The sequence below is a fragment of the Crocodylus siamensis genome, chromosome 4 (genome assembly GCF_052110815.1).
Source record: "Crocodylus siamensis isolate JL-2025a chromosome 4, ASM5211081v1, whole genome shotgun sequence".
NCBI classification, from domain to species: Eukaryota; Metazoa; Chordata; order Crocodylia; family Crocodylidae; genus Crocodylus; species Crocodylus siamensis.
In genome coordinates this window covers 73,319,483-73,347,438 of record NC_143398.1, presented here as the reverse complement: position 1 = coordinate 73,347,438, position 27,956 = coordinate 73,319,483, and the positions used below count along the sequence as shown (strand labels likewise).

The window sequence follows — 27,956 nt, the reverse complement described above, 5'->3', positions numbered from 1 at the left end:
GAAAGTGCTCCTTATCTAAATCAGACAGCACTGCTCCTCCCACTACCTTAAGTGTGGGATACCCACTACCCCTACTACTCCAATCCCTGAACATACTGCCTTAAGCAAGCAGGGGAGCAGTGGCAAAATGATGTTACTCTCCCAACAAGCTTTATTTTTCTCTCAGCATTGCCACTTGCTGTAATCATGCTCTCTTTTTTAATCTCATCTTTCCACTTTCTCTTTGCTCCTGAGAAAGGAGGCAGGAATTTGCCACTCTACTACTAGATGAAAGAGGTTCCTCCTATTCTGCTCTGCAGTATTCCTTCTAGCTGTTGGGACACAGAATCTCCTTGTTTTCTTTGGGGGGTTTTTTAGTCTCTTTTATCTCTTCCTTTTGATTTATTCATTTTCAGTTTCTCTGTTCCCTTGGTTTTGATTTCTCTAAGAAAAATGAATTATATTTTACAAAAATCATCATTAATGGACCTTTACAACTTAGCAGTTAAATCCACAAATCAGGACATTCAATGCAATGGTTCCCACAGTAACCCAGCTAGATAGCACATATATGTTATGGCATTACAGCTTAATAACACAGAGGTATACGAGACACTACAGAAGCACAAGTGGGGGAGAATCACAGTTGCTTTGGTAACCATCTGTTTGAATTTCCTCATTTTTTTTTTGCATTTAAATTCTCAGCCATAACCTTACATTAACTCAGCTTTCTGCATCGATCTTTGTAAGATTTAAGTAAAATACCATTTCCAACCCTTTCTGGTCTGACATTAGAAATATTCTCATTTTAAGCATATGCACGTACACCTGAAAATTCAAGCAATTTCTCTTCCTGAACTAAGCGCTGAGCCAAGGCAGAACTGAATGCAAAGACAGATGCTGGGTTGGTGGTTTGACTAATCAGGTGCAACCATAAATAAAGAATAGCTATGATTTCAGAACTGCTTTTACACCCTTTTGGCATGCATTTCATATATCAAAAGTAAACAATATGCACAGACAGTACTCAAAATGTTGGATTCTAATAACCCTTAATGTCAATCTGAATGCCAATGTTTATCGCAAGCATAACTAGTTATACTGCTGATCTTACAAATCATGATTAGAGGGGCTGTCAAAAATATATACACTTTTAATAAAACCAATATCTAACTCCTGTAAAAGGATGCAGGCTCAGTTCTCCTTCATATGCAATTCGTATGTTCAATTTTAATTGTACTGTGCTGCCAGAATATCAATGTAATCAACAGGCTTATGACAAATCCCCACATAATTTGAAAGCAAACCACAGGATGCTTTTAACCAATATTTCTTTAATTTGTAAAACCTTGGTGTTCTACTGCTGAAGAAATTAACTAGCTGCTCAGACAGCAGTAAAGGAAGATACAATAAAGAATGAAGATAGCAAATGCAAGTGAAAGGCTTTCACAAAAATTGCCTGTAAAATGCTATTTATAGCAGATCTTGACTAACTAAAAGGCTGGCAAATTAGCAGTTTACACTAGCTTTGGCTCCACTATACAAACCTACTTCAGAGTAAAGAGAATAAAAATGGATAGTAAACTCTAGAATAGTGTTACATATAAAATGTGATTTTAAAAAGCTGAACAGCTGTGAATTAACCTTGTTAAGAAAAAACAGCGTAAACATTATCCTTCCTGTAGTGCTGTATTATTACAGGCTTTTCTCATGACTGAAGGTCAACATTAGTAGGGAAGGAGAGAGCAAAAATTTGAGAAGCAAACTCCTCTCTTAGCATTAAACTGTGTCCAATCCCTGCATGCACATTAAGGTATAAAGCAGGGGTGGGCAAATAGGCAGATCCAACCGGCAGCCGGATTCCATTTCCCAGCAGCCCCTGCCCTCATAACTTGGGCTGGTCTCCATGGAGACTCTGGTCGCAACTGTGCTGTGATAGCGGCTGGGGTTGCCATGGAGACCGGCCCCAGCTGCACTAGCAGGGTGCATGGCAGGGCAGGGGGCTGGTCCACAGCTACTGAGATCTTGCAGCAGGGGCAGCTTGATCAGGGCTAGGGCTAGGGCTAGGGCTAGGGCTGCATGATCTGCAGCCTGCACGCTTCAGGCAGGGGTGTGCAGGCAATGGCTTGCAGCTCTGCCCCAGCTCAGGACCAGAGGCGGCTGGGAAACAGAGTCCACTGCCAGCTGGATACAGCCTATGGGCCAGACTTTGCCCACCCCTAGTGTAAGGAGTGGTCTACTGAAACTGCTGTACTTGCACTCAGTGCGTAAAAGCCACTTTTGTACTGAAAGCCTGTAAAAGCTTATTGTACTTAAGCAGTGGGTAACTGCTGCAAAAGCCTTGTGTGGTAGGGACTGAGGTGAATTGTACCCAGAGAATGACCCCTAGCTAGGGACAGAAGTTACACATAAACCAGTTTAAGTGATTCGAAACTAGTTTGAACCTATACGAGAACATAAGTTCAGTACACATAAACAAATTTCAAAATGGCCAAAACTGGTTTAAGATAAACCTGGTTGAATGCGGTATCAAACTTAACTGATTTGCATCAAAACAGTTTATAGAACTTCTGTTCCAGACCCCTTCCTGGTTTAAGTGAAATCAGAGTCCCCCAGCATCCCAGCATCCTTTGCAGCCCTGGGCTGGGCTGTCTGGTCCAGAGAGCAGGGCAGGCCCCACCCCTCTCCTCCCTTGCCAGAATTTGAACTGGCTGAGAAGGGGGTGGAGGACTGCAGTGGGGAGACAACACTGCCTGGCTTCTTCCCCCCTGCCCAAACCACCCCTCACTCACTGCTCAAGCAGGGATCCCCCTCTCCCACAGCACAGACCCCCGAGGCACAGACCCCAGCCAGCATCTGGCCACACCACCCCCATTCTAGCTAATGCTAACCAGTGTCTATGTCTCCAGTTTCACTGGAGCAGGACAAAAGGCACATAGGACAATGAAAGACTGGACAGTATCTGCTTAGGGCATTTGGAACTAATCAGCAGGTCACCTGGTAAAGTCTCTCCATTCCTTCCTTGAAAAATGCTGTTTAATAAGAGTTTAAGCTAATAAGAGAGGCTTTGTTTTCTTGATGGGCTGCTAAGCTCCCTGCTGACTTGCTTGCTTCAAAGGCTGCGACCTGTCAGTGTTCAAGAGAGGACAGAGAAAGGTGTGAGAAATAACCTAGTCTGCAAGGCATGGGACCCGTGAGTGCCTGTCAATTTGCTGCAGACAACATGAAGAAGCAGGACGGAGACTGAAAACCTCAGTATCATCAACAAATGCATGCACTCCACACAAGCAGTCCTCCTTCCCCCCATCCCCCCTGCCTCAGACTGCTAGCCACTCCTTCAGCAGTGAGCCAGGAAAGCCTGGCAAGGGCTGCTTCCCCCTCCCCCTCCAGGCTGGGGACTGTGTAAGTCAGGATGGGGGCTTAAACCCTAATCATAGTGTCCTCCCAGGGCCTGGTCACAGTCCCCTCAGCTCAGTACTATGGAAGGGAAGGCTTACTCTAGTGCCCTCCAATTTCTAGCCTGAGCCACTGCAGGCATGTGCCTGCATTTCCTGAATCAAAAGTGAATGTCTGTCCACCTGCAACTCAGTTCAAGCTCTGCAGGTTAAACTAAGCTGCAAAGACTGAATCAGTTCAGGCTTGGGCTTTTTTAATGTCTGTCCCTAGCCAATGTGTACTTTTAAGTTTTGAACCTAATGGTTCCCTACTAAACCAATACCTAATATGCACTGATGAACAATGAGTTTTATTTCTTCCACACACATTCTAGATGCCACTTACTCATTAAAATGTAGGCATCACTATTTTAGTGTTGGCAAAGATACAGTTTCAATCCATATGAAAAAATGTATATTATGCTTTTTATGAAGGCTATAGATAGATTAATTCTATTTTGGAATTGTTAATTAATTTTCCACATTAAACATAATTTAGAATTCATTTATACAATGCATGCAACATTTTGCTTGTAGGTTCAAATCCACAACAGGCAGGCAGCATTTCAAATGTTGTACCAACTGCCATATTTTTGATGAACTACCTAACTAAAAATGGTGCTCTCCATCCAATTCCCAATAAAGCCTTGTGGCACTAAAACCATTACTGAAAGTGGCATTAATCTGTATCCTTGGCAAAGAACTGAAGTGAAATTAAATTACTATCTCTGTCATGTTCTTCCAGGTTCGAGGTGAGGGTAGCACACAGAAGAAAAACTTGAATTTTCCCCAATTTGTACACTACCTTTTCTCACGGTAAAATCTTAAGTGTATGCTGACAACACAGAAGTGCCAGAACTGTTCTGTTGTTCATTTACCTCTACATGAGCTGTTGACCAGCCCTGGGACTTAAGAAGTGGGCAGCCGCCCCTAGCCCTCCGGGGTTAAATAGCAAGGGCCCACTCCAGAACCCAGTCTGTTGTTTTTGTTCCTGTTTATTCGTAACTGTAACTGAAGAAAGAATTGTGCCTCCGCTTCAAAACGTGAGTAAATAAATCCATCCTTTGCTTGAAACCATAAGCTTCTGTGCCTCAGACTCCATCGCCGCTAATCCCACCTGTTCGTTTCAATCTGCCACCACCTGGCCGCCAACCATGACACCATGAGCTTGGTTTACCAACTCCGGGACATGGCGTCATGAACAGGATCAAAGGGAGGCATATGTGAGTCTGAATTGATCGAGAGCTGCCCATGGCACAGCGGGGTCTGTCTGAACACCAACCCGGAGGACCTATGGAACCATGTGGCATTCCACCAGGCCGCAACCCAGGCCTCAGCCGCAGTTCACAGCTACCCGTCTCTTGATGGGATAAGCGGAAGAGAGAGGGCTGTCCGGCTCAGTCTGGGAGCCCTGGGCTGTGTATTACGAGACTCCCGGGCCATTTATCACCCGAGGGAGGAGAGCGGGACCGTATCCCCGGCCCATGCAAAATCTCCGGCCACGGCAAGCCTCAGCCCGGCACAGGAGTTGGCTCGGTGTATTAAATACATAACGGAGAGCGGGAAGGAACCCCTTCCATATTGGTTCCAGTATCCGGGCCTCCCCGCCGGATCGAGGGGCCATGAATTAATAACACAGCTCCATGAGGCCCTGGAGCGGGACGGAAAAAGGGCCAAGTGGACAGGCCTCCGTAAATGGAAGAAGGGCTGTATAATAAAGGTATTATTCCAGGAATATGTTTTATTATTGGGGGAGTTTGTGAATCAGGGAACCAACTGAAGGCCGCTACTGAAGCCACGGCAAAAAATTTGGCTGAACGGCCATTACAAAATGGCGCTGGCCGATCCGAGAATGCGCCAACCCCTGAACCTATGTCACTGTCCGCCCCGCCCGCCAAAAGCCGTCCTCCTGTGGAGACGTCACTCGTAGCTCCGCCCATTCCAAGCCCACCTCCCGTCAAGGTTCCACCCACCTGGAACCTGCCTCCCGGAACAACGCCACCTGTTGCGCTTATGTCACCGCCCCATACGTCGATCAGCGCCACCGAGAGGATGTATGGGAGAATTGTAACCACAATGCTAACCAAGCAAGCGGAATAGTGTATGATCATTGCAACGAAGTAACACCAAAAGGAATGAATGTAACCACAAGCCAGGATCCAGATGCACACACTGCTATGTACTCCAGCAGCAAAACTGTAAGCAATCGGGTAATCAATACAATACAACAACCACCAAAAGTAACCATAACCAAACCTACAAGTGCTATGTCAGCTGAACCTGGTACACAATCGAATGACGACGAAGAAGTGGTAACTGCGTATCCAATAGCCGTACAAAAGCTCGTAACTGATCCTCAGGGAGGAACAAGAATTACTGTAACCACAAGATCCAGAACCCGCTCTGAAATGAGCGAGCTAAGAAGACACATCAATCCGTAGCAATGAAACACCTATCGCATGGTTGGGACGATTGGTAACAGAAGCCAGGAGCGAAACTATTAATCAGGAAGAAGCGCTACTTCTAGTAGGAAGTTCTGCATGGAGTAGGGCTAAAGTGCTTGACCCGGTCCCCATTTTAGCTAATTACCACTGGTCAATTCCGGTGCCAGTGTTAGCAGCAAAGGCCCTGTTACATATGGTCCATACCTGGCACGAGGGAGCAGGGAGTCGTGCTACTGCAACATCACTAGTATATGCAGTCATCGGAGCATCCTATGTGCTGTGGAATCCCGCGCATCAGGCTTTAAATTTGACACCTGCCCAGGTGCAAGGAGCAAGGCTGCACCGGTATACCACCACCCCTGAGGACGTACCTTGTTTAGCTGAAGCCGTAGACGCGGCCACAGAAATCTATGGAGGGAATCAGAGTATTACCGCCCGATTATTATTAAGCGCTTCCATTAATGGCCCTGTTATTCACACCCTGGGCCAGTTGGATCAATTACAAGGGGCAATGAAGACAAAGCCATCGAAGAACGTGTGCCTTGTCTCTGACGATGAGTATGAAGCCGCCAAAGTCTTATACTCGAGACCAACGAACAAGGGATATGAGAAACAATCAGTACATAACTCTCCAAAATCCAACCGTAACCAAGCTAAGTATTCACCACCTCAGGAGAGGAATTGATCTTCTCAGGCCAAATACTCACTGCCCCAAAGATCACCAATGGAAAGAGCCATGTTTGGGTTCTTGATTGCAAAGTCAGGTCTGCCAAAGGAAAACATACGACTGTTAGGGGATGACGGCCAAAGGGACCTAGCAAAGACCCTAGGGTTCCAAGAATACCGAGCCACGCCAAAAAACAAGTGACCACCATCGGCGTGAGTCCGGTGACCGGCGGCTGTAATGATCCTGAAAAGCTAAGTTATAAACGGAAAACGGACCTCGAACTGAAACGACGCGAACTGACGACTTACGAACCAAAACTAAACGAACCAAAGCGAACCGAATCAACACGTACCGAACCTAAGCGAAATGAACCCGAATGAACCAAAACAAAGCGATATGAACCAAGTCAAGAAAAATCAAAACGAAGCAAAACAAAAAACGAAGCCCGAAGCGTAACGAACGAGACACGAAACTTGAATTAACCGTACGGAACGAATCAAAATGAAACAAAGCGAAGCCAAACGAATCAGAAACAAAACCTGAAGTAACCAAAACTGTTTTGACTGAAGGAGTGCAGGAAGGAGTTAGAGTTAAGAAAATAGGCTGTCCAAGACCGAGTGCTATCGTAGCAGCGAACAACACAAAAATTTTCGACGACGATCCACGACCGTACGCATCGATTGAAGTTCAAGACCCCAATGAACCGAGTAACGTAATGCCTACAAAGTTTCTACTAGAGACAGGAACTCATATGAATGCCATCGAACGATCAGTTCCCTGAAAAGAAGCTCGTAGTCGAAGGGGGCATCAGTCTCGATACGACGTGGAAGTAGAACCAAAGACAAAGAACCAAAAAATGGAAACCGAGAAACAGAAGCTACATCCACAACTAACGAGAGCCCAGGATACTATAAAGGACCTGTAGAAGAAAAACGAAGTCCTGGAAGAGGAAATTAAGGAGCTGAGGGAATTTAACAAGAACTGCATGTTGCAAAGACTTAAGAATAAAAGCTGTGCATGTATTGTTTGTTTTCTAGGTCACGTGTGATAATCAAACGTCGACCAAGAGAAGGTGCAACGCCCTGCTCCACTGTTACGACCCACCAAAGGCGACAGAAGACGCTATTTACTCTCGAGTGGAGATGACAACAGACCCGAGAGAAGGCTGAGATGGCACCAACCAAGCCTTGGTATTATATGAAAACAGAAAAGAACAAATGGAGGACTCCTAAGAAGAAAAGGGCTCGAGTAGACCCCACAATTAAAAGGGAAGAAACATTTATGAAGGGGGTTAAAGTAAAGGTTAAAATTCCAGAAAAGCTGAAACCGTGGCTTGTTGATGACTGCGATTTGATTGCAAGGCAAAGACAACTCTTTTATCTTCCTGCCAAAAAGAATGTTGATTCCATTCTAGAAGATCATGCAAACTACGAAAAATCGCGAGGAAACACTGATAACCGAGAACATGCTGTTGATGAAGTTGCTGCTGGGATTAAGGAGTACTTCAATGTAATACTGGGAACTCAACTGCTGTACAGCTTTGAGAGGCCCCAGTATGCTGAAATCTTAGAGCATCCGGACGCTCCCATGTCCCAGGTCTACGGCGCACCTCATCTGCTACGACTCTTTGTGAAGATTGGGGCTATGCTTGCTTATACACCCCTGGATGAGAAGAGCTTGACTTTACTATTGAAGTACCTGCATGATTTCTTAAAGTATTTAGAGAAGAATTCGTCAACGCTGTTTAGCGCCAGTGACTATGAAGTAACCTCGTCTGAATACCATCGAAAAGCAGTATAACACTATGTTGGCGAGGTGTTCTACGGCAACCACTGTGAAATAGGCCCTTAGATTTATAATGTAAATAATTTTGTTAGGAAGTTGTTCTGTCCCATTTTGTTTTATTTTGCAGAATCACCAAGCCATTGAGAGTAGGGCGTTATCAGACCTTGCTGAGCGACCATCCAAATTCCAGAATCACCGAAGAGCACTGCACCCCTGCACCTGCGAATCCGCGACGAAAGAATGTTAACCACAAACATAGTGACTGTGTACATAGTTATTACTCTGTTTGGACACCTAATCGGGCTGGTTTCAGAACTCGATCACTCAAGAAATACTGTTCTGCACCTGCTCTCATTGTGGGCTAATGACACTGGGGATGACGAGACGGGACAGCAAGGTGTGGGAAGTGTGACTGTACCCATGCATATCTGTATTTCTGTGCATCTTGCCAATTTTATATTTGTCGTACTTGTCTTTGTGTTCCTGTTTATTTTATCAGTCATTATTGTCATCCTTAAATCCTTGAGTCATGGCCGCAGTAACCATTGCGTGTAGTCTGAATCCTCCAATTGTATATCTTTTCAGGATTAAGTTGGAATGCATCCTCATGGCTATTGAACCTGCTGACACCCTTGTTATCATTTTTGTTTGTGTTCATAGTTGTTGTTCTTATCGTAAGTTGTATTTTTAAAATCTTGACGCAGAAAGTTGCCAAATTATCCGCTTATATGTACTCCACCATTCCCACGTATGACAAAAATTTGGCACTGTGAAAATGCTGAGAAGGAGGAATTATAATTTGGATGGTATGACTTCTGTGTTGACAGCAAGGGGGCATGTCACGGTAAAATCTTAAGTGTATGCTGACAACACAGAAGTGCCAGAACTGACATGCGCATTTGACTCTGTGAGTGGAAAGTTCCGAAGCTCACCCAGTACGTGCCCCCTGGGTGACCTGCGGGCCTGTCAGTCATTACTGACCTACTTTCCCCACAGGCACATGCTCAGACTGTGTCACCTTCTGACTGAGCGCATGCTCAGAAGGAACCTGACATGAGGTAATCGGACTAGAAATTTCTCTGCGGAGAGCATTTTGATTGGCCACTAAATTTGTATAAAAGACTAGTGAGCCCCTCCTTCGGGGGAGACCGGACGCAGTGCGTTACGGAGACTGTCTCACGCTGTGGGGGGAAACCCGCTCGAGCCAAAAGCAGAGGCTGTTGCTACAGGGACTGCTCCTCAGCTAGGCCTCCTGGCCTATTGGTCTCCTCCCTCGTTCGGCGTTTCACATCGTTCTCGTTACTGTTATTGCTATACCAATTTTTTGACTTCTGAACATTGGCACCGATCAACAACCACCGATCCGAATCATCCCTATAACTTCGATCTCAGCTTCTTTGGTTATCGGCTCACCTGGCATTCAACCTCGGCTTCTTCCATGACCACCCGATCGTATTACTGGACTGGCGTCACGACTTCATTCCTCATCCTGACGTGTTACAGTTTTGTACTGTTGTTTGTTTACCTCTACATGAGCTGTTGACCAGCCCTGGGACTTAAGGAGTGGGCAGCCACCCCTAGCCCTCCGGGGTTAGATAGCAAGGGCTCACTCCAGAACCCCATGGGCCAGCAGACCCCTTCTGTTGTTTGTTTTCGTTCCTGTTTATTCATAACTGTAGCTGAAGAAAGAATTGTGCCTCCACTTCGAAGCGTGAGTAAATAAATCAATCCTTGCTTGAAACCATACGCTTCTGTGCCTCAGACTCCATCGCCGCTAATCCCACCTGTTCGTTCCAATCCGCCGCCACCCGGCCGCCAACCGTGACACCGTGAGCTTGGTTTACCAACTCCAGGACACCTTTCAGTGGAGAAAAAGGTAATCTTAACCTTCTGGGAAGTTGCTTTTTATTATATGAAAAGGGGTGCATCTATATGTGCAATTAGCATATAGCAATAAACTCTGGAACAGTTCGTGCCAGAGTTTATTGTTCCTGGGTGCAGTGTTTACATGTGCACCTGGGACCACAGCCTGTTGAACAGAGGCCGAGCAAACCCAACTGACAGAAGGGTCCAGGGGGTTAGCCTGCCATCTCGGGCCTGCTCCACCCCAGCTCAGTGTGCTGCAGAGGGGCTGGCTGAAGCACAATGGTGCTACAGTGTGGGACTATCCCCCGTGCTGTAGCACCCTCATGCCCCAGCCAGACCCAGTCACCATCTACATGTGCATTTCAGTGCCCATAACCACTGTGCTACAGGATAGTACTTGTCCCAGACAGTACTATCCTGTAGCAGAGTTAATTAATTTACAGGAGCACATGTAAATGGTGACACTTTACTGCAGAGCTAATCAGTCAGCTCCTTAGTAAAGTGCATGTGTAGATATACCCAGGGAGTACAAATGACCAACAACTAAAGGTGTGGGTTCAAAGCTACAGTAATTTATAAAATAGTAAATATCATACTGTGTCTGACCCAAAACTGTGTGGCTGAAGCCTAGGTAGTTCTTCCATGATAAGAGACTTATTTAGCAATTGTGGCTGCTTACAGATGTGAAAAAAACAAAACAAAACAGCATTTTCAGCTCACTGTGCCCCTGCACCAAACAGTGCATTCCTAGAAGAGGTATCATGTTAGTTTGATTCAGCTTGCCCAACATCTGTATAGGTCAGGTGATTCAGACAGGCTTTTTGGTGCTCATCTAATAGCTGATTTAATCATCTTTAGATAAAAGCACCAAAAAGCCCTGCTGAAGAGCCCAATCTAGACATACAGTGGGGAGCCAGGTTGAATTACCATGCTGCTTCTTCCAGCACTATTGGGGGGGGGGGGAAGGTTTTGTCTGTCAACAGCCTGAGAGGTTCTCTCTCCGATATGCCAATTATAACAAGCTTATGTCATACCTAATGATACACAACACACTGTCTTTGGGGATGACATCAAGTATGCCTTGAACTACATCCTGAAGATAGTTTTGTCAAATTTGAAAGATAGACTGATGGTACAGATAAGCTCTTCTTAAAAAGTTCATATTTAAAAACAGAAAAAAGTAGAACAGAGAGAATTCCAACTTTATTTGCCTGCACAGTTGCTCACAATAATGAGGATGTCAGGTAAATGGTAATTTCCACATAAGCATAGGCTTATTCTCCCACTTTAACACAAGGGGTGCCTGTAGATTTGTGGGACATTTGCTCCAACACACTGCAATTATAACATGTTGGAGCAGACTCAATTGAGTCTATTGAAGCATACTAATTACCAGGCTCCAGCAGTCTTGGCGTCTCTTGTAGTCAGCCTCCCCATGCTTCAAAATGGCGGCAGGGGGCACGTTAATTAAAGCTCATTAAACGAGCTTTAGTTAAAATACCCCTACCACCATTTTAAAGCTGAATTCACATCCCTCCTCCTGAGAGCTGCTCTAATTAAAGTGCTCCTCCCCCTCAGCCCCAGAGCGCATATAAAGATGCCCAAGGAATCTAGTTACTCTTTCTTAGGAATACTGTAGTTTAGAGCCTAAAGTATAAGTGATGTAACCAGTCATCTGCGAGTTAACTAGATGACAACTTAATTATTTTTTCCATTTTACAGTTCCATAACCAATGTCCGAAAAGATAACAAATCTACTACATTTCTATTTATATATAGCTATAAAGAGGTCTGAAAATTGTTAAAATACTGGGATGTTAAAATACTGGGATAATCACCAATCCTTCTCTTAATTCATTATATTGTTACAAAACATTACATTAACCTTATAAACATTTATTGCATTATTAGCTAATACATTACTGAATGATCTTAAAACAAATGCCAGAGATTTTTTGAGACTTTGGCATTTTTATTCCCAGTTCTCTCCTCCATGATGCAGGCCCTTTATGCCACTGAATCTGAGCTCTGGTCTTTACAAGAAATGGATTTTATGAGAATTTTAAAAAATCTGTTTGTTTGGGTCACACCTATAAATGGAAGTCCCTGAATGCAAATGCTTTTGGATAACATAAACATTAAAAATAATAAAAATGTTGAAAAGCTTTTCATGGCATTTCCAAAGCAAAATATTTCAATTACCCAGGATAGATTCATAAAGACACCCAGCAGCCATTTGCAAAACTGTGGAGGAAAATGTGCCCTGCCAACCCAATCATTACAGCACTAACTTGGCATATAGAAGACTCCAGTTCAAATCTTTTCTCTACCTGATTATTCAGTGCAGCAACATTCCTCGCTCCCAGGGGAGTACCCAAACCACCAAGTCCATTCTCATACACTTTGTCCTAGTGGGTATTTAAGTTTTTTTTTTGTTTTTTTTTTGGGGGGGGGGGGTTCATTTTAAAAATAGAACCACTTCAAGAGGAGAAACTGAGATCTGCCTCAGAATATACTTTCTGGCCCCATGTTTAAGGGGGTAGAAGATCATTTCAAATCCCTGTTCCAAATCAGGAAGAAATGTGATTATGAATCTTGGTCTCTCATATCAAGGGTAGGAGCACAATCACTGAGCTACTCTTCAGGGTTATATATTGCACTTTATGCCCTTAGGAATCTGGCCCCTTGAGTGTCTACACACATGCTCTGGGGTGGAGCGTGTGGAGGCAGGGGGTTTAATTAGAGCAGCTCCTGGACAGTCGCTGTAATTAAAATGCCACAGGGTCATGTGTATTCAGCATCCCACGCTTCAAAATGGCCACTGGGGTGCTTTAACTAAAGCTCATTTGACAAAATTTTAAAGTGCCCCCACCACCATTTTGAATGGACACTGAATACACATGACAGTGAGGCATGCATTCTAATTAGAAGGCTCCAGCAGATTCAGTTAATGGAGTCTGCCCTGACACATTTTAGTTAGAATACATCAGAGTGTGCGTGTAGGCACCCAAATTTCCTTTGTTTTTAATAAAGCGTTTCAAATGGAGCAAATTAGGGTGAAATGTTTCACTTGCCCCAAGGCATTTTTTCCTAATTAACTGAAAATAAAACCAAAAAATCTGATTTCCCAAAACTCCTATGGAGCAAGCAAGGATACAGTTGAGGCTTAAGTGGTTAAGGTAACCAAGACAATTGGGAAAAAAAACCTGCCTATTTTATCCTTAGTCCAGAGTTTCAACATGGAAGTTTGTAAATGCAGTGAGCCTTAATTCTCTATTTATATGATCATTTTAATGGTTAACTTTTTGCTAAAATTATTAGGTTTTTCCTAACATAGTTTTACAGAACTGAGCTTTTTTTTCTCACTAATGTGAAATGTTTTAGATAAAAATCTGCTACCCTTCAGGAAAGTTTGTATATTGCTATCTCTTTTCATTCCAGGAGAAAACGCCATCCACCTGCATCCAATTACAGTAAAACAGAGTTCCAGTACTGAGTTATCAATCAGCTGTCAAGTTATAGGAGCTTCAGAAATCAAACTCTAAATCTCCAATGATTTCTTTCTAATTACATTTGAATCTTTGCTCATTTTTGCAAAGTACTGAATTAAATCTACCCAATACTATTCTTGGTTCCCACACCAACTCAGAGATATGCACCTGCCAGCAATCAATGAAAGGACGTATTGATTTTAAAGTTCTTAGCACAGATAGAGCATACAACACATAACAGATTCTCATGTGCAGATTTATCTACATCACCTGAGTCACAGAATGTCAGTATCTATTACCTGTCAAAGGTAGAAATGCAGCAGAAAAAAATACTACTATAAGTTTCAGAAATTGCACATTGACAAGTATCACTAATAAGATGCACCAAACACATACCATGAGACCCCAGGTAGCAAAATGCAAACCTGAAATAGCTTCCTGCTAGTTACACAGGGAAAACAGAAGAGCAAATTCTAGTGTAAATCAACACCATAAAAATTATCCTAGTTATTTTAAAGTTAATGAGAGCTCACAGTGCAACTGAGACCATGATTTGACTTTAATTATTTCCCACTTTCCATTCCTTCAAATTTAGAAATTTTATCATAGCATCTTTCCAAAGGTCTATAACTACGTTATAGTCAAGCTTCACATATACAACCAGTAACTTTTTATATCATCCTTTTTTTTCATTTATGAAAACAAAATGTTTAGGAGGATATCAATTAGTGATGGATTATTTATACTCAAGGGACAACTTTTAAACTAAGAAACATGTTCTACATAGTTGAACAGGGAACTTAACACACTTTTGTGACCTCCACCCTTTGGTTGATTGTAGATGACACCAGCCACATACGCTCACTTATCTTGCTCAAATTTGTTGGCCCAAATTCATCAAACAGAACCGGTGACCCAGAAGAACCTAATTTCTCCAATCTGAAAGTGTCACTCCCAACTTTAAGCTATTACAGAAGGAAGCAATATAATTTCTTGTAAATTTTTGGACAGGTGACCTTTTGGTGATCTATAATAGAAATATCAAGTTTCACACTTGTGCTTTTGCTGTAATCAAAAGGCCCATAAGGAATGAATGAAACCATTTCCGATTCTAGTTCAAAAGGGCGTTTGAATGTTAGAAATCAGACAAGATTGAGTTGACTTTTTTAAATATCAAACAGAGGAATCAAAAAGGGACATGGGGAATTTGTGTTTCTCTCTCCACTTCTCTGCACCTTGTCACGCATGTGTTTTAGATTTCTATGGTACTGCAATGAAAACAAGGAAATTAACTTCTCTGGTCATCTCAACCTGGATCCTTCCCTCACTCCCCAAAAGATAGTGGATCCCCAGGACCTTTGAAAGGTCAGTGGCATCCACAATGGCAACTGTGAAAGATGGAATCACACTCCTATCCCTAACAAGGTAGTTCCAGGTGGAGCTCTCCCATTCCTTGGGGGTCTTCAAGAAGAGACTTGACAAGCATCTCCTGGGGTCATCTGACCCCAGCACTCTTTCCTGCCCAGGGCAGGGGGTTGGATTCAATGACCTACTAAGGTCCCTTCCAACCCTAACATCTATGAATCAAGTAACTCCAACATACCCAGGGTTGTTCTGGAATCCTGGGGCTATAGTAGGCTTGGGCTGTGTGGGCTGAAGGCACCACAGAAAAATACCACCACCCTCAGGTGTACTTTTTTTTCCTTTACGGGGTTTTCACAATCACTAGCAGGGATTCTGTTCTATGCCCCTCATCCCTCACACTTCTTTCCAGCAGCTTTAGCTTCCCTGGTCACTGCTGACTGAATTCCAAATTCACAAATACCTTATTAACACTTGAAGGAACATGTAAAGGTGAAAGATCCAGATACACAGGACCCCTGCCATAAGTATCAGCATCATATTAAGTAGTCATATTTATAAAGACTATATGCCATGAGGCAGGTAGTGTCATGCTGGGTCATAGGTAGCCTGGTCTGATGGTTCTCAGGGTCAGGAGAAGCAGCCAAGGTCTAAAGGGAAGCATGCCAAGTCAGAGCGGACAGTGCTGTACAGGTCCCACCATGGCCGCCATGCACTGAGGCTCCCAAACCCCCTGCCAGCTCCAGTCACTCGCCACTCTTTCCTCCCCCGCCCCCAGGACCCGCACAGCCCTAAGGACGGCTCTGCCTGGACACTTTCTCTTTCAGGTGAAACACTTATATTGGAAAGGGTAAGGGGTTAGCTAACCCTGGTTGGCCACTCTGGTGGCAGGGAGTGGGTGAGCCCCAGCTGGAGGGTTGTGGCCACTTTTGTCTGCCTGAGGGCTCTGCTGAGGAGGTAGTAGACCAAGATGAATGTCTGTGCCAAGCAGGCTGAGGCCCCAGGTTCAGGGCCACAGCCTGATATGACTCTTCCCTTCCCCTACCCAACAAACCTTTCCGTGGTGCTCTGATCCAGGCTTTCCTTAGTGGTCCTTGTGATATTTTTTCACTAGAGGATCAGGTAAAGTGTGGAGTCAAAAGGCTAGCCCAACCAGATACCAGGGATATAAAACCAGAATTGGGTCAAGTATCAAAAGGGTCAGGCCAAACTTAGGGTCTGTGGGCAAGCCTGGACGGATATCCAGAGTCCGTCAGGAAACCAGTAGCAGCACAAGCCAAGAGTGCAGCAGCCTATATATAGTGTTGAATCTCGTTGCCTGCACACTTCATCTTAAGGGTCAGGGGTTTATATTGAAAGGGGTGAGGAGCAGATGACCTCGGCTAGCCTCTCCAGTGGCAGAGTGTAGGCATGTGGTGGATCCCAGCTGGAGGGCTGTGACCACCCATGTCCACCACAGTGCTCTTCTGAGGAGGAGGCAGACCAGGATGAGCAATCATACCAGACAAGGTGAGACTTCAAGTTTAAACCCACAGCCTGACAGATAGAGTTCATTAGGACCCTTACACATATAGCAATTTGGTTCCAAATATGGAGAGATTTTATCTGATAATAAATTTCTTACATTAGTATACCATATTAACACAATTACCAGCAGCAACATAGGATTGGCTATGCCTTTGGTCTGTTACCTTGTCTGGTTTTAGGATCAGAATATCCCTAACTGGATTTTAGTGGCATAAACTTTGGATATAACAATGCTAGATGCTGCAAGATGCAAATAGCCTATTTAATCCTATATTCTGTGTCCATTTAATTCCGCCACAATGCACCCAACTCAAATGATATTGCAATGGACCTTTGGGACACAAGACAGAAAGGAAAAAGGATGATTTACCCCCTACCCAGAAAGATTGAATATAAAAAAAAAGTAATTAATTAATTTGGCCTTTATTTTCATGAAAAAACAGGATGATCAGTATATTAGTATAAGAGGTCAGTAAAACAGGAAATTAAAAACTTTTGAAAGACTAAATTAAAAATATATGAAAAACAGGTATGCATGTTAATCCATAGTATTTTTTTCACCTGTGGTGAATACACCACGTTGCATTACTATTTTGCTACTTCTAACCCTACCATCTATATTTTTTTAATTTAAAAAACTACCAGACAAATTTTCTATGCCACCCTGATTGCATAAGCAAAGATGTTTTAAAATGTGCTCCAAAACCCACTCAAGTCCCAAGTACTACATTAAGCAGTGTTACTTCTGTAGTTCCATGTTCTTGATGCATTTCAGTGATTTCCAGATCAGTGTACTTCATACAGATAAAAAGACAATTAGAAAGGTGTTTATTTTGCCAACTGCCAGTTCTGCAAACTCAACCTGCATTCTTAAAGTGAAGATAGGTTTTTTCAGCTCACACAGAAGCAGCAATAATACAAGTTTTGACAACATTAAGCCTGTTGTTATACCTCAAATTCTGCAATCAAATACACATATAGAACCTTGGTTTTTGACACTGGATAGAAATTTGCCCTGCAACTATAAATCCGTTAATGATTCTGTTGATTACATCTAAGGCAAAACAGAGCAGTCCACTACTGTCTTAGGTCTACTAATAGAAATGAAATTCAGTAAAGAGAAAATCTCAGTTCTGTCATTAAAAAAAACAGATTAAACTTATATAGAGGCTTTTACTTTGTGAAACATTTGACAATTTACAATGTAGTTCTGAATTGAAAAGTGACAGTATGAAATGGCAACTTATTACCCCTGAGATCAATTCTATACGTTTTTATTCCCGCTCTCCAACTAAGTGTATCTTTTTCATTTTCTCTAAGCCTCTCCTTACAAATTAGACATAAAAAAGCCAAGAGACTAGCAAAAACTACAAGGATTTTAAAAAGAAAGAAAAGAAACATGACATTTAAAAGCCCCCTTGAGTTGGCTTATGAGAGAATTCTTAACAGTAAAGGTCACTTTCATAATATAGCAATACAAGAATAGCAAAATAGCCGACCACAAATTTTACAATTATATATTACAAAAACTCAATTTTGTTTGATACTATGCACATCTCCATAGTATTGGAGTTCCTTTACAGACTTTTATTTGACCAACTGAATAGTTGGAAAATAATTTTCATAGCAAGCTTTAGGGTTTAAAAACCCATTGTCAAGCTGAGGAAGCATCTGCATTTGGTGTGTGCTCACACAGTAATTGCAGATGCTTCCCCAGCCTGATGATGGGTTTTTAAACCTGAAAGCTTGCCAAGAAAAGAATTTCCAACTATTTAGTTGGTCTAATGAAAGATATCAGATTTACCCAAAGAACTTTGTCTGCCTATATCCTCAGATCACCACAGCTACAACCTACACCCCTTTATAGATGTGTAACCTACTGTAATTAAGTCATTTATCACAAATTAAAAATATTCTCCAGTAACTTTCTCCAGCTCCATACAATCCCTCTACCCCAGCTAATGAAATGCTTATGTTAACTCCACTTGGCTCAGTGATCTCTCACCTAGAAATATATACACAAACTTGGCACTTTTATGAATAACAGCATCATTAACAAGAAAAACAGGACCTTGTAGTTAAGTCACCAGACCATGAGAAGAGTTGGGATTCCAGCTACACTTAGTACACCACAGGGTCTTTGAGGATAAATCTACTTCTTTCTATCTTTCCTTGTGATTCTAAGAAAGAAGAAGTGAAATATTACTATAATATAAAAAGTGAAATTTTCATGAACACATGATACACAATGCTAATAAAACTGCCTCTATTTAATGTTGCTCAACACGTTCCATGGTTTTCAGTTCAATAGAATACAATATTGGCTATTCACAAAGGTCCCTGAATCAGCTAAGGTCCAAGTCATAGAACAATAAACTAGAGTTTCATGTTAATATGATTTAACCCAGGGGTAGGCAATGTCTTTGGCTGAAGTGCTGAAAAAACTGCAACGTCTATTTTGTAAGGTGCCAGAGTACCAACATGCCAGAAAAACAAAACTGGAGTGGGGAGCAGTACACGGCAGGATGCACTGCACATTAATATAGTTAATAATAATAAATGTTTCTTCTTAAAATGGTAAATACCAGGTTTTCTAAAAAATTTAAACCTGGTGACAATAAATAAAGCTTCATATACTACCTTTGTTCTTGTTAAGCATGTTACAATGAGAGAGAGAGGACAAAAGAAAGGAAGAGAAAGAGGAAAAAGGGGGGAGGGAAATTAAAAAGAAGAGAACAAAAAAAAAAGAAAGAGAGAAAGAAAGAGAAGGAGAGAGAAAAAGGAGTAGAAAAAAGGAGAGAAAAAACAGAAAAAGGAAGGAGACAGAGAGAAAGAGGGAAAAAAGAAAAGAAAAAAGGAAAAAAAAACAAAAAGAAGAGAGGAGATAAAAAATTGAAAGAAAAAAGAAAAGGAGAAAGGAGAGAAAAAGAGGAGAGAAAGGAAAAACTACACTACCGGCTGCAGCTCAGGCCCACTGGTCCATGGCAGTGTCTGGCAGAGGAAGGCAGCGACACCCCAACAGCAGCCACCAAGGCCAAGGTGTTCAGGCCTTCCCAAAGGTCCCAGAGCAGGGGCGACTGAGTCCATGGCTGAGAGGGGAGGGTGCATCTGGGGCTAGGAGAGGTGGACGCCCCGTCCCACCCAGGACGCAGGAGCAGCATGGGGAGAAGCAGGTGCAGGGGGAGGCGCTGTGAGCAGGCAAGCTCAGCCAGCCCCATGGGAAGGCAGCAACCAAAGGAGAGCAGGGCCCGGAGGGAAGCAAGGGGCTGCCCCAGGGCTCTGAAGACTTGGACCACGGCAGGTGGGTGGGACACGCAGTAACACGAGGTGGGGTCCAGCTTAGCCAGCACAGCTCCACGGGGACAGGGCGCAGCTGCCCTACCTGTGAGGGGATGCCATCTGGCCAGGGCAGGACGCTGTACTGAGGGGACTCCCAGCTCCAGGTCTGACCTCCCTGCATGGCGGGCACAGCCTGAGAGGGACCGAGCCGGCCCCAGTGCAAAGGCCTGGCTACAGGAGCCCCCAGACCCTGGGAACAGCTTCTGCAAATGGCACTCAGAACCAAGTTGGCTGGTAGCATGCAGTGCAATGGCCCTGCACAGTGCCTGCCCCTACCCTGGGCCTGGAGGGGAGCTGCAGGTGGGCAAGACCTGGGACTGGGCAGGCCAAGACAGCTGTGGTGGCTGTTTCTGGGGTCTGGGGGGGGCTCCCACAGTTGAGGCCTTGCACCAGGTGTGGCTCTACTCTGCTTGCACTGTGCCCAGCATGCAAGAAGACTGAGCTGGAAGCTTCCTGAACCCAGTGTCCTGCCCTGGCCAGATGGTGTCCCCTTGTGGGTAGGGTGGCTGCACCCCATTCCTTACAAAGTTCATGAGTTGGACTGGGCCCCACTTCAGGTGTTGCTGGGTGCCCCCCGCCAATCCACCAACCAGCTGTGACCCAAGCCTGCAAAACCCTGGGGCAGCCCCCACCCAGCCCCTGCTTGCCTGCCTGCAGTGCCTCCCCCATGCCTGCTTCTCCCCACGTTGCCCAGACCATGCCCTGAGTGCCTGGTCCTGGCACTCTGCTGCTGCCCCCACCCAGGTGGGATAGGGCGTCGGTCTGCCTGGGCCCGTGCCTGGGCCCGGGGGTGGGAGGCGAGGGAAGTCAGAAGGACACAAGAAGCATTCCTGCCTGTGTTCTGACTCTGCCCCTGGTGCTTGCCATGGTGCTGGGAGCTGTGGTTGCTCTGGAGAGCCCAGAGCAGCAAGTTTAAAAAAAAAATTAAACAATTTCCTCACACGCCTCCTGGTGTGCCAGAGAACATGTCTCCATGTACCACTAATTGGTAAGCATGCTGGGGGTTGCCAATCTGTAAAACTGTTCTGCTTGTTTTATTTATATGATACATCACATTTTCACGAGATTTAATTCTGTCATGTTCTTCATTCAATATCTCCCAGAGTGCCCACTATACAAGCTCCACAACACCTCTTAAAACAAACACACTTTTTACAAGTAATAATTTCTAATAAAAACAGAACATGAGTCTCCAAGATGGATTTTGTTTTTTAGCTTTTACCTACTCACCTAAGTTTATGGGGATTGAACTATGCTGCTTTCTTCTTTAAGCCTGTTTAATAAAGCTATAAAATAACTGTAGTTATTGTGAAGCCTATGAGAAATGCTAAACAATAAAATTATCTAGCAAGCATTATTCTAAGCAATGCTTTGGTTTATTTACAATTTATACATTATACATAAACTGGTTTAAGTGATCAGAAACTCGTTTAAACCTGCAACAGAACAGATGTTCAGTGCACATAAACCGCTTTCAAAATGACTGAAACTAGTTTGAGATAAACCTGGTTGAATGTAATATCAGACTTAACTAATTTGACTCAAACCAGTTTATGCACTGTCTGTCCCAGACCCTTTGCTGATCTGAGTTGAATCAGAGACCCCCAGCATCCCTGCACGCTCTCTGGGCTGGGTGGGGCTCTCTGCTCCAGCCCAGCCAAGCTGGCCCTGCCCCTCAGCTCCCTAGCCCGAGCAAGAGCAGGCAGGGGCAGAGGTCTGGCCAGAGACGGGTTTAATTCCCCCTCCCTGCACCGCCAGTAGGGACCGGAGCGGGGTCTGCCCAGCACTCCCCCCTCACTCACTGCTCAGAATAGGCCCCTGGCTGTCCCCTCTGCCAGAGACCGGAGGGAGGAGGAATAACCCCATCCCTGCCCAGCTGTGCCTCCTCCCTGCCATTGCAGTGGGAGGTGGCAAGGCCCTTATTGAGGGCAGGAGCCCCTGTCATACTGCAGGGGAACGCGAGCCCCTTCCCAGTGAGGGTCTGTCTTGCAGGGCTGGCAGAGCTGCAGCTGGCTGCACACAGGAGCGCCTGGGTCCCAAGACGGCCAGAGCCCTGCAAGTCCCCTACAGCACTTCACAGCGCAGGCCCCACTGGGAAGAGGCTTGTTCTCCAAGAAGCCGTGACCCATTCCCGCCCATCACAACTACTCACCGGTGGCTGCTCCAGCTGCTGGGTGGGGCCAGGCGCAGGCCCCACCATTCTGTGCTCAGCAGGAAGGGGCTTATTCAGCCACTGGCACTGGAGCATGGTTTGCCAGGCCAGGCTCCAGCCACCGCTGTTCTGTGCTGAGGCCAGCTCCCTCCCAGTCGGAGGGGGCTTATTCAGCCACTGGCCCCAGCACAGAGCAGCGGCAGCTGGAGCCTAGCCAGGCAAACCATGCTTAGACTAACCTGCAAGGTTGAATCAGTTCAGACCCTGGCTTTCAAATCTGTCCCTAGCCCATATACCAAGCAATTAAATTAAGTCAATGGCATTACTTGTGTGAGTGTTGTAGGAGGGAGCCCAGAATTTTTTCTGTGGAAAAGTAAAATACCTTCAATGGACTGATATATTTATGCTCTGGGCTATAAATCTGCAGTTTGATTCCTATGGTGGATAATTTACGTCTGAACAAAATCATTAGGAAAGTCAGTGATGTTCCACATAGGCAGAGGAGTCCCACACCCACCAGATCAGCTTTCTAGACCAGGTTACCATTTCTTAGTCTGCAAATACTGCTCTTGTAGGATACTCAATAAAATAAATAAATTAAACAAAACAGTCATTATTATTTCTATCCAGCTCAATTCCTAATATCTTTGATACTTGTTACCATTACAGCATTTAGATATAGGACAAAAGCAGTGTATTAGTTAAAAGAAAACAAATTATTGAGTTCTGGTGTCTGGTAATAGAATAGGCGACAGAGGGCACATGTATACATGCAATAACGGTTCAGCAATAAACTCAGTTTTAGTGTTCTTGGGCATGCCATATGAACATGCACTTGTGACCACAGCATGTTGAGCTAGAGTGGAACAGCCCTGGCTGGTGGGGGGGGAGGGGCGTGTCAGCATGCCAGCATAGGGCTACTCCGACCCAGCTCAACATGCTATGGAGAGGCTGGCTGGGGCAAGACGGTACTCCAGTATGGAGATAGCTAGCAGGCAGCCCCGACACTGATGCACCCTCATGACCAGATACCCCATCAACATCTACACATACATTTCTGCACACTAAAGAACTCCAGAGTAGCAGAGTACTTACAAATACTATCCTGCAATGGAGATTATTAGTTTACTGCAGCCTAATAGGGCCCCACATGTAGATGCTGAGATGTTTAATGTGGAGCCAATTAGGCAGCTAACATCTCATGGAGACCCACCCTGGGATATACAAGTGAAGAAAAATCATGCATCTAAAAAAATCCTATTTTTCCGCATGCTAAATTTATTATGGTTGTCAAGTTACTTTAATGTTATTTTTTGGAAGTGGTAAATGTGAAAGCTAATTTAATGTCATACAATCTTTCATTAACTATCTTTTAATAGTATGCAATACTTCAATGTAAAACGTGAAAAATCTATATTTCTATTAACATGAATCGTTAAGTTCTTCATAATCATTCATGTTAATTCTGTCTTATTTTATGTCTTAGAATATGATTTGTTATTAGCAAGTTAAGAAAAGATACTACTACACTCTTGTCAGGGGAAAATAATGTTTTCAAAACTAAATAGAATATGAAGAGCAGAAATTTATATTACATTTCTCTAAATGATTTTAAAATAGAGCTCAATTCAAATCTCAAAGCCACAGACAAATCAATCCATCAGAATGCTTTGAATAATTAAAGCAATTATTAGCTTTAATAATGAATGATATATATAGATCTCAAGATAGAAATTGTTCATTTTATGTCTAGGGCAACTAATGATGTCTGAACCTTGAGTATTTTCGAATAATGGACTTTTAACTCAGATTCACATTACAACCGCCTCACTTCAACCTCTTTGAAAAATTATTTTAAAATCACCTGTCATACTTTTAAGTTAACAAATGTTTTGCATGTCAGAAAGGGGAATATACTGCAAAAACTGGGTATAGCCAACTCTATTCAAGTTCTTTTCCCCAGAAAAGCTTTGAAGGACAGTAAGCAGAAAGGGAGATTCATGAATATATACATAAAGGCAGCAGAAGTAACTAATAGCTCTGTTATATATTATAAAGCATTCAGCTTCACCATCATTCAACTAGCAAAAGGTTGTATTCTACTCCTAATGAAGTCAATGACAAAATTCCCTTTGACTTCAGTTCCTTTTTTTCTTAAGTTTAAAGTCTCAGTCCTGCAATCTTTATTCAGTAAAATTCTGCAGTGATAACAACAGAACTGAGGAAGGACTGCAGGATCCAGTCTGGAGGGTTTCTAGTTAATTACTCTTGTGTATAGCTGGTTGTGGAAAACAATGAAGGTCTTTAAACACAATTAACAGGATTTGCCAATCATATGATATTTATCCAAGTATGTGGATTTTAGATTTTGGTGTAAAAAAAGTCATCACTATAGCTTTATACCTCCAAAACACCTGCTGCTTATAATAATGCCCCAACAAAACATGACCTAGAGGGACTTAATTGTTTAATAATCTTGTCCTGGATGTTCTTGACAGATTAATATGGCTCCTCAGTTATTCATTCAGATAAACCATTCAAGACAAATGACACAACATTGAAAAATAGCTGAGATACGTGATAATCATAAAAGCTGCTGCTTGGCATAATGCCACAAATAATATTCCTATTATATGACAGGGACAAGATAATTAAAAATATTACAGGTTGATTATGAACTCTCATACCATGGGAGAAACATGCTTTCTTGGACTGTTGCTATGTACAGTGTCAGGAACCGATCCCTTCCCTTCTCACACAAGCCCTAGCTGGCTCTGATGACTTGGATGGGACTGGCTGCTGGCTGCCAGCTGTAGACTGCCTTCAACTGACTCCTGCTAGGCCCACGGCCTTTTTAATTGAAATAAGTCAGCTGACTCCTACTACAGTTCTTGGGTGTGACTGCACTGCTGTGGGCTTGCAATAAGAGAAGTTCTCCTCTGTGTAGCCCCAGAGCTCCAGATTCCTGTTCTGTGCCATGACTGCTGGTACCCCATTTTTTCTGTCTAGCTCCTGCCTGAATCCTTACCCAGCCTGAATCCTCTACCTCAGCCCTTAGCTTCTGGACTTCCAGTTTATGACTCTCAGCTTACAGACTCCTGGCTTGTCACCCTCATGCACCATGTCCCCAACCCTCAATGCCCAGGTTATGCTTGTGGCAGACAGTGCAACATGAGAAACTGATGAATGGAGTTTCTAAAAGCAAGTTACTCTCCACTGGCATGCTGAAAACTCTTGGACTATTGTAACTAGAAACAAAAGGGTCAAATTCCTGAATGTGTACAACTTCTTTGGGACAGAACTACAGTGATAGTGTCAGTGCTGGCATTTTCATAGGCCATAATAAATTATAATCTTTGTGTTGAGGGCTCTTTTATGATAAAAGCTGATCCAAGAATGATAAGACACATCTGCAGACTGTATTTAGTGGTTGAACTGAGACACAGACAAGGAAATCAAAGTGTATAAAAAGCAACAGCATCAGCACATTATACCTGCATGTTTCAAACTGGGAATTACATCAACCACAATCCCCTTTATTTTTCTTCCCTAATAAAATATAGATTAGACATCTTCCTATACGAACTCAATGGTCATTTTAAAGTTTGCTTAGAACGATATTTCTTCTCCATTGCAAAATCCTAAATAAACATTTAATACTAAGCACTGTCACTACATATTTCCAATCAGTAATAATTACCAAGGAGTTCCATATTTTATTTTACTCCAGCTATGTGAATTAAACTAAAATTTCTCTTGGAGTGCTTTTACAGTTAAACTTGTGCTATATATGTATCTATGTTGGTTACTCTGCCCTGCAAATCCACCCTGCCTCTATACTACCAATAATGCACTAGCTATTCTAATCTCAAGGGGAAAAGTACTATTTATTATTTTTATAACAAAGGTGTTAAATGCCAATCAGATTAAGGAGCTAGCATTGCGCCAGAGATTACAGTCCAAATGGAGACAAGGCACAATAAATAGGTAACATACTGAAAGAAGTGGGTGAGAAATAATGATGTTAACAGTGGCAAAGATGCACTTTACTGGAGATCCAGAACCATTCATTAAAGAATGATACTATATTACTATGCAAGAGAACACAAACAGACAACAATTCATTTGAGGAGCATCTTTTGGTTCCACTTTGTAGATCTGGAAACTGGGGCGCATACAGAAAGATCTTGTCAAAGACTACCAGTCCATTTGTGCTACATATCCTTTATTCTGATTAATATGTATGTGTTCATTAACATTTCATTCTATATATGGACTTTTCTTATGCTAAGCTGTGAACAACATTCTCATACTTCTGGAAAGCTCAGGTTAAAGAGTCTTAATTGTACTTTGTAAAATATCTAAGGATGTGTCCATACTTGCAGACGAGTCCATTGTTGTTTTATATGCATGTAAAGTATCAGATTTGGCCAAACTCTTAGATTCCTGTTTAAACAGGATGTGGAAATAGAAGAAATGTAAGGTTCCAATATTGCATGAAATACTTTAACAGTTCATTTGTTTGAAATGAGTAGATAAATACTGAGATATTAGACAGCTGCACTGGGCTTGCTCCTTCTGTGTAGTCACCGCATCAGATTCAAGGATAGGTCCCGGGTAATGTGGGGCCCTTCCAGGACACGATGGGAAACTTGGTCGTCACACCAGAAGGCAAAGCTAACATGTTTAACAATCTCTTTGCCTCCATCTTCCTAAGTAGGGACCAGAACAGCCACCTCCCTGCTGGGCCCCCCTCAGGCCCCGGGGGAGGCACACCTGGGCCAAGGGTTAGCGAGGATTTAGTTAGGGAGCTTCTGGAGGGGTTGGACGTATTCAAGTCAGCCAGTCCAGATGATCTCCACCCTAGAGTTCTAAAGGAACTGGCCCAGGTCATTGCAAGTCCCGTGGCACGGCTTTACGAGCACTCGTGGTGCTCTGGTGAGGTACCGGAGGACTGGAAGAGGGCCAACGTGGTCCCCATCTTCAAAAAAGGCAGGAAGAAGGACCCGGGAAACTATAGATCTTACCTCGATCCTAGGCAAGCTGTTCAAGAAAACTATGCTGGCACACATCCAGGAGGGACCAGCAGGGGACTGCATGCTTGGGGCAACCAACACCGGTTCATCAGTGGCAGGTCCTGGTGGCCTTTTACGATCAGGTCACCAGATCATTAGATGCAGGGGTAGCAGTGGATATAGTCTTCCTGGACTTCCGGAAGGCTTTCGACATGGTCTCTCACCCCATTCTCATTAAGAAACTGGGGGGCTGTGGTGTAGACACCCACACAGTCAAATGGGTCGCCAACTGGCTGGAGGACTGCACCCAGAGGGTGGTAGTAGATGGGTCCTTCTCAACCTGGAAGGACGTGGGCAGTGGGGTTCCGTAGGGCTCGGTCCTCGGGCCCGCACTATTCAACATCTTCATCAGGGATTTGGACGAGGGGGTAAAAAGCACCCTGTTCAAATTTGCTGATGACACTAAGATGTGGGGGGACGTGGGCACACTGGAAGGAAGCAACAGGCTACAATCAGACCTAGACAGGTTACAGGGGAAAAAGGCGGACAAGAATAGGATGGGTTTCAACACTGACAAGTGCAAGGTGATGCACCTCGGGAGGAACAACCGACACCATACCTACAGGTTAGGGAACTCCCCTCTCATCAGCAGGGAGGCGGAAAAGGATCTGGGGGTCATCATTGACTCCAAGATGTACATGGGCCGGCAGTGTGGGGAGGCAGTCAGGAAGGCCAACCGCACCTTGTCATGCATCCACAGATGCATCTCGAGCAGGTCCAAAAAGGTGATCCTCCCCCTCTATGTGGCACTGGTCAGGCCACAGTTGGAGGACTGCGTCCAGTTCTGGGCACCACACTTCAAAAGGGATGTCAACAGCATGGAGAGGGTGCAGAG

The 27,956-nt window shown here is 43.8% G+C and overlaps 1 protein-coding gene and 1 pseudogene across 1 annotated transcript in view; one reads left to right on the top strand and one right to left on the bottom strand.

Moving 5' to 3' along the window:
* Nucleotides 1–27,956, bottom strand: part of NAV3 (neuron navigator 3) — an 890,338-nt gene that overhangs the window by 758,162 nt on the left and 104,220 nt on the right. The gene's annotated exons all lie outside the window — the stretch shown is intronic.
* Nucleotides 7,695–8,324, top strand: LOC149865871 (mortality factor 4-like protein 1 pseudogene; annotated as a pseudogene).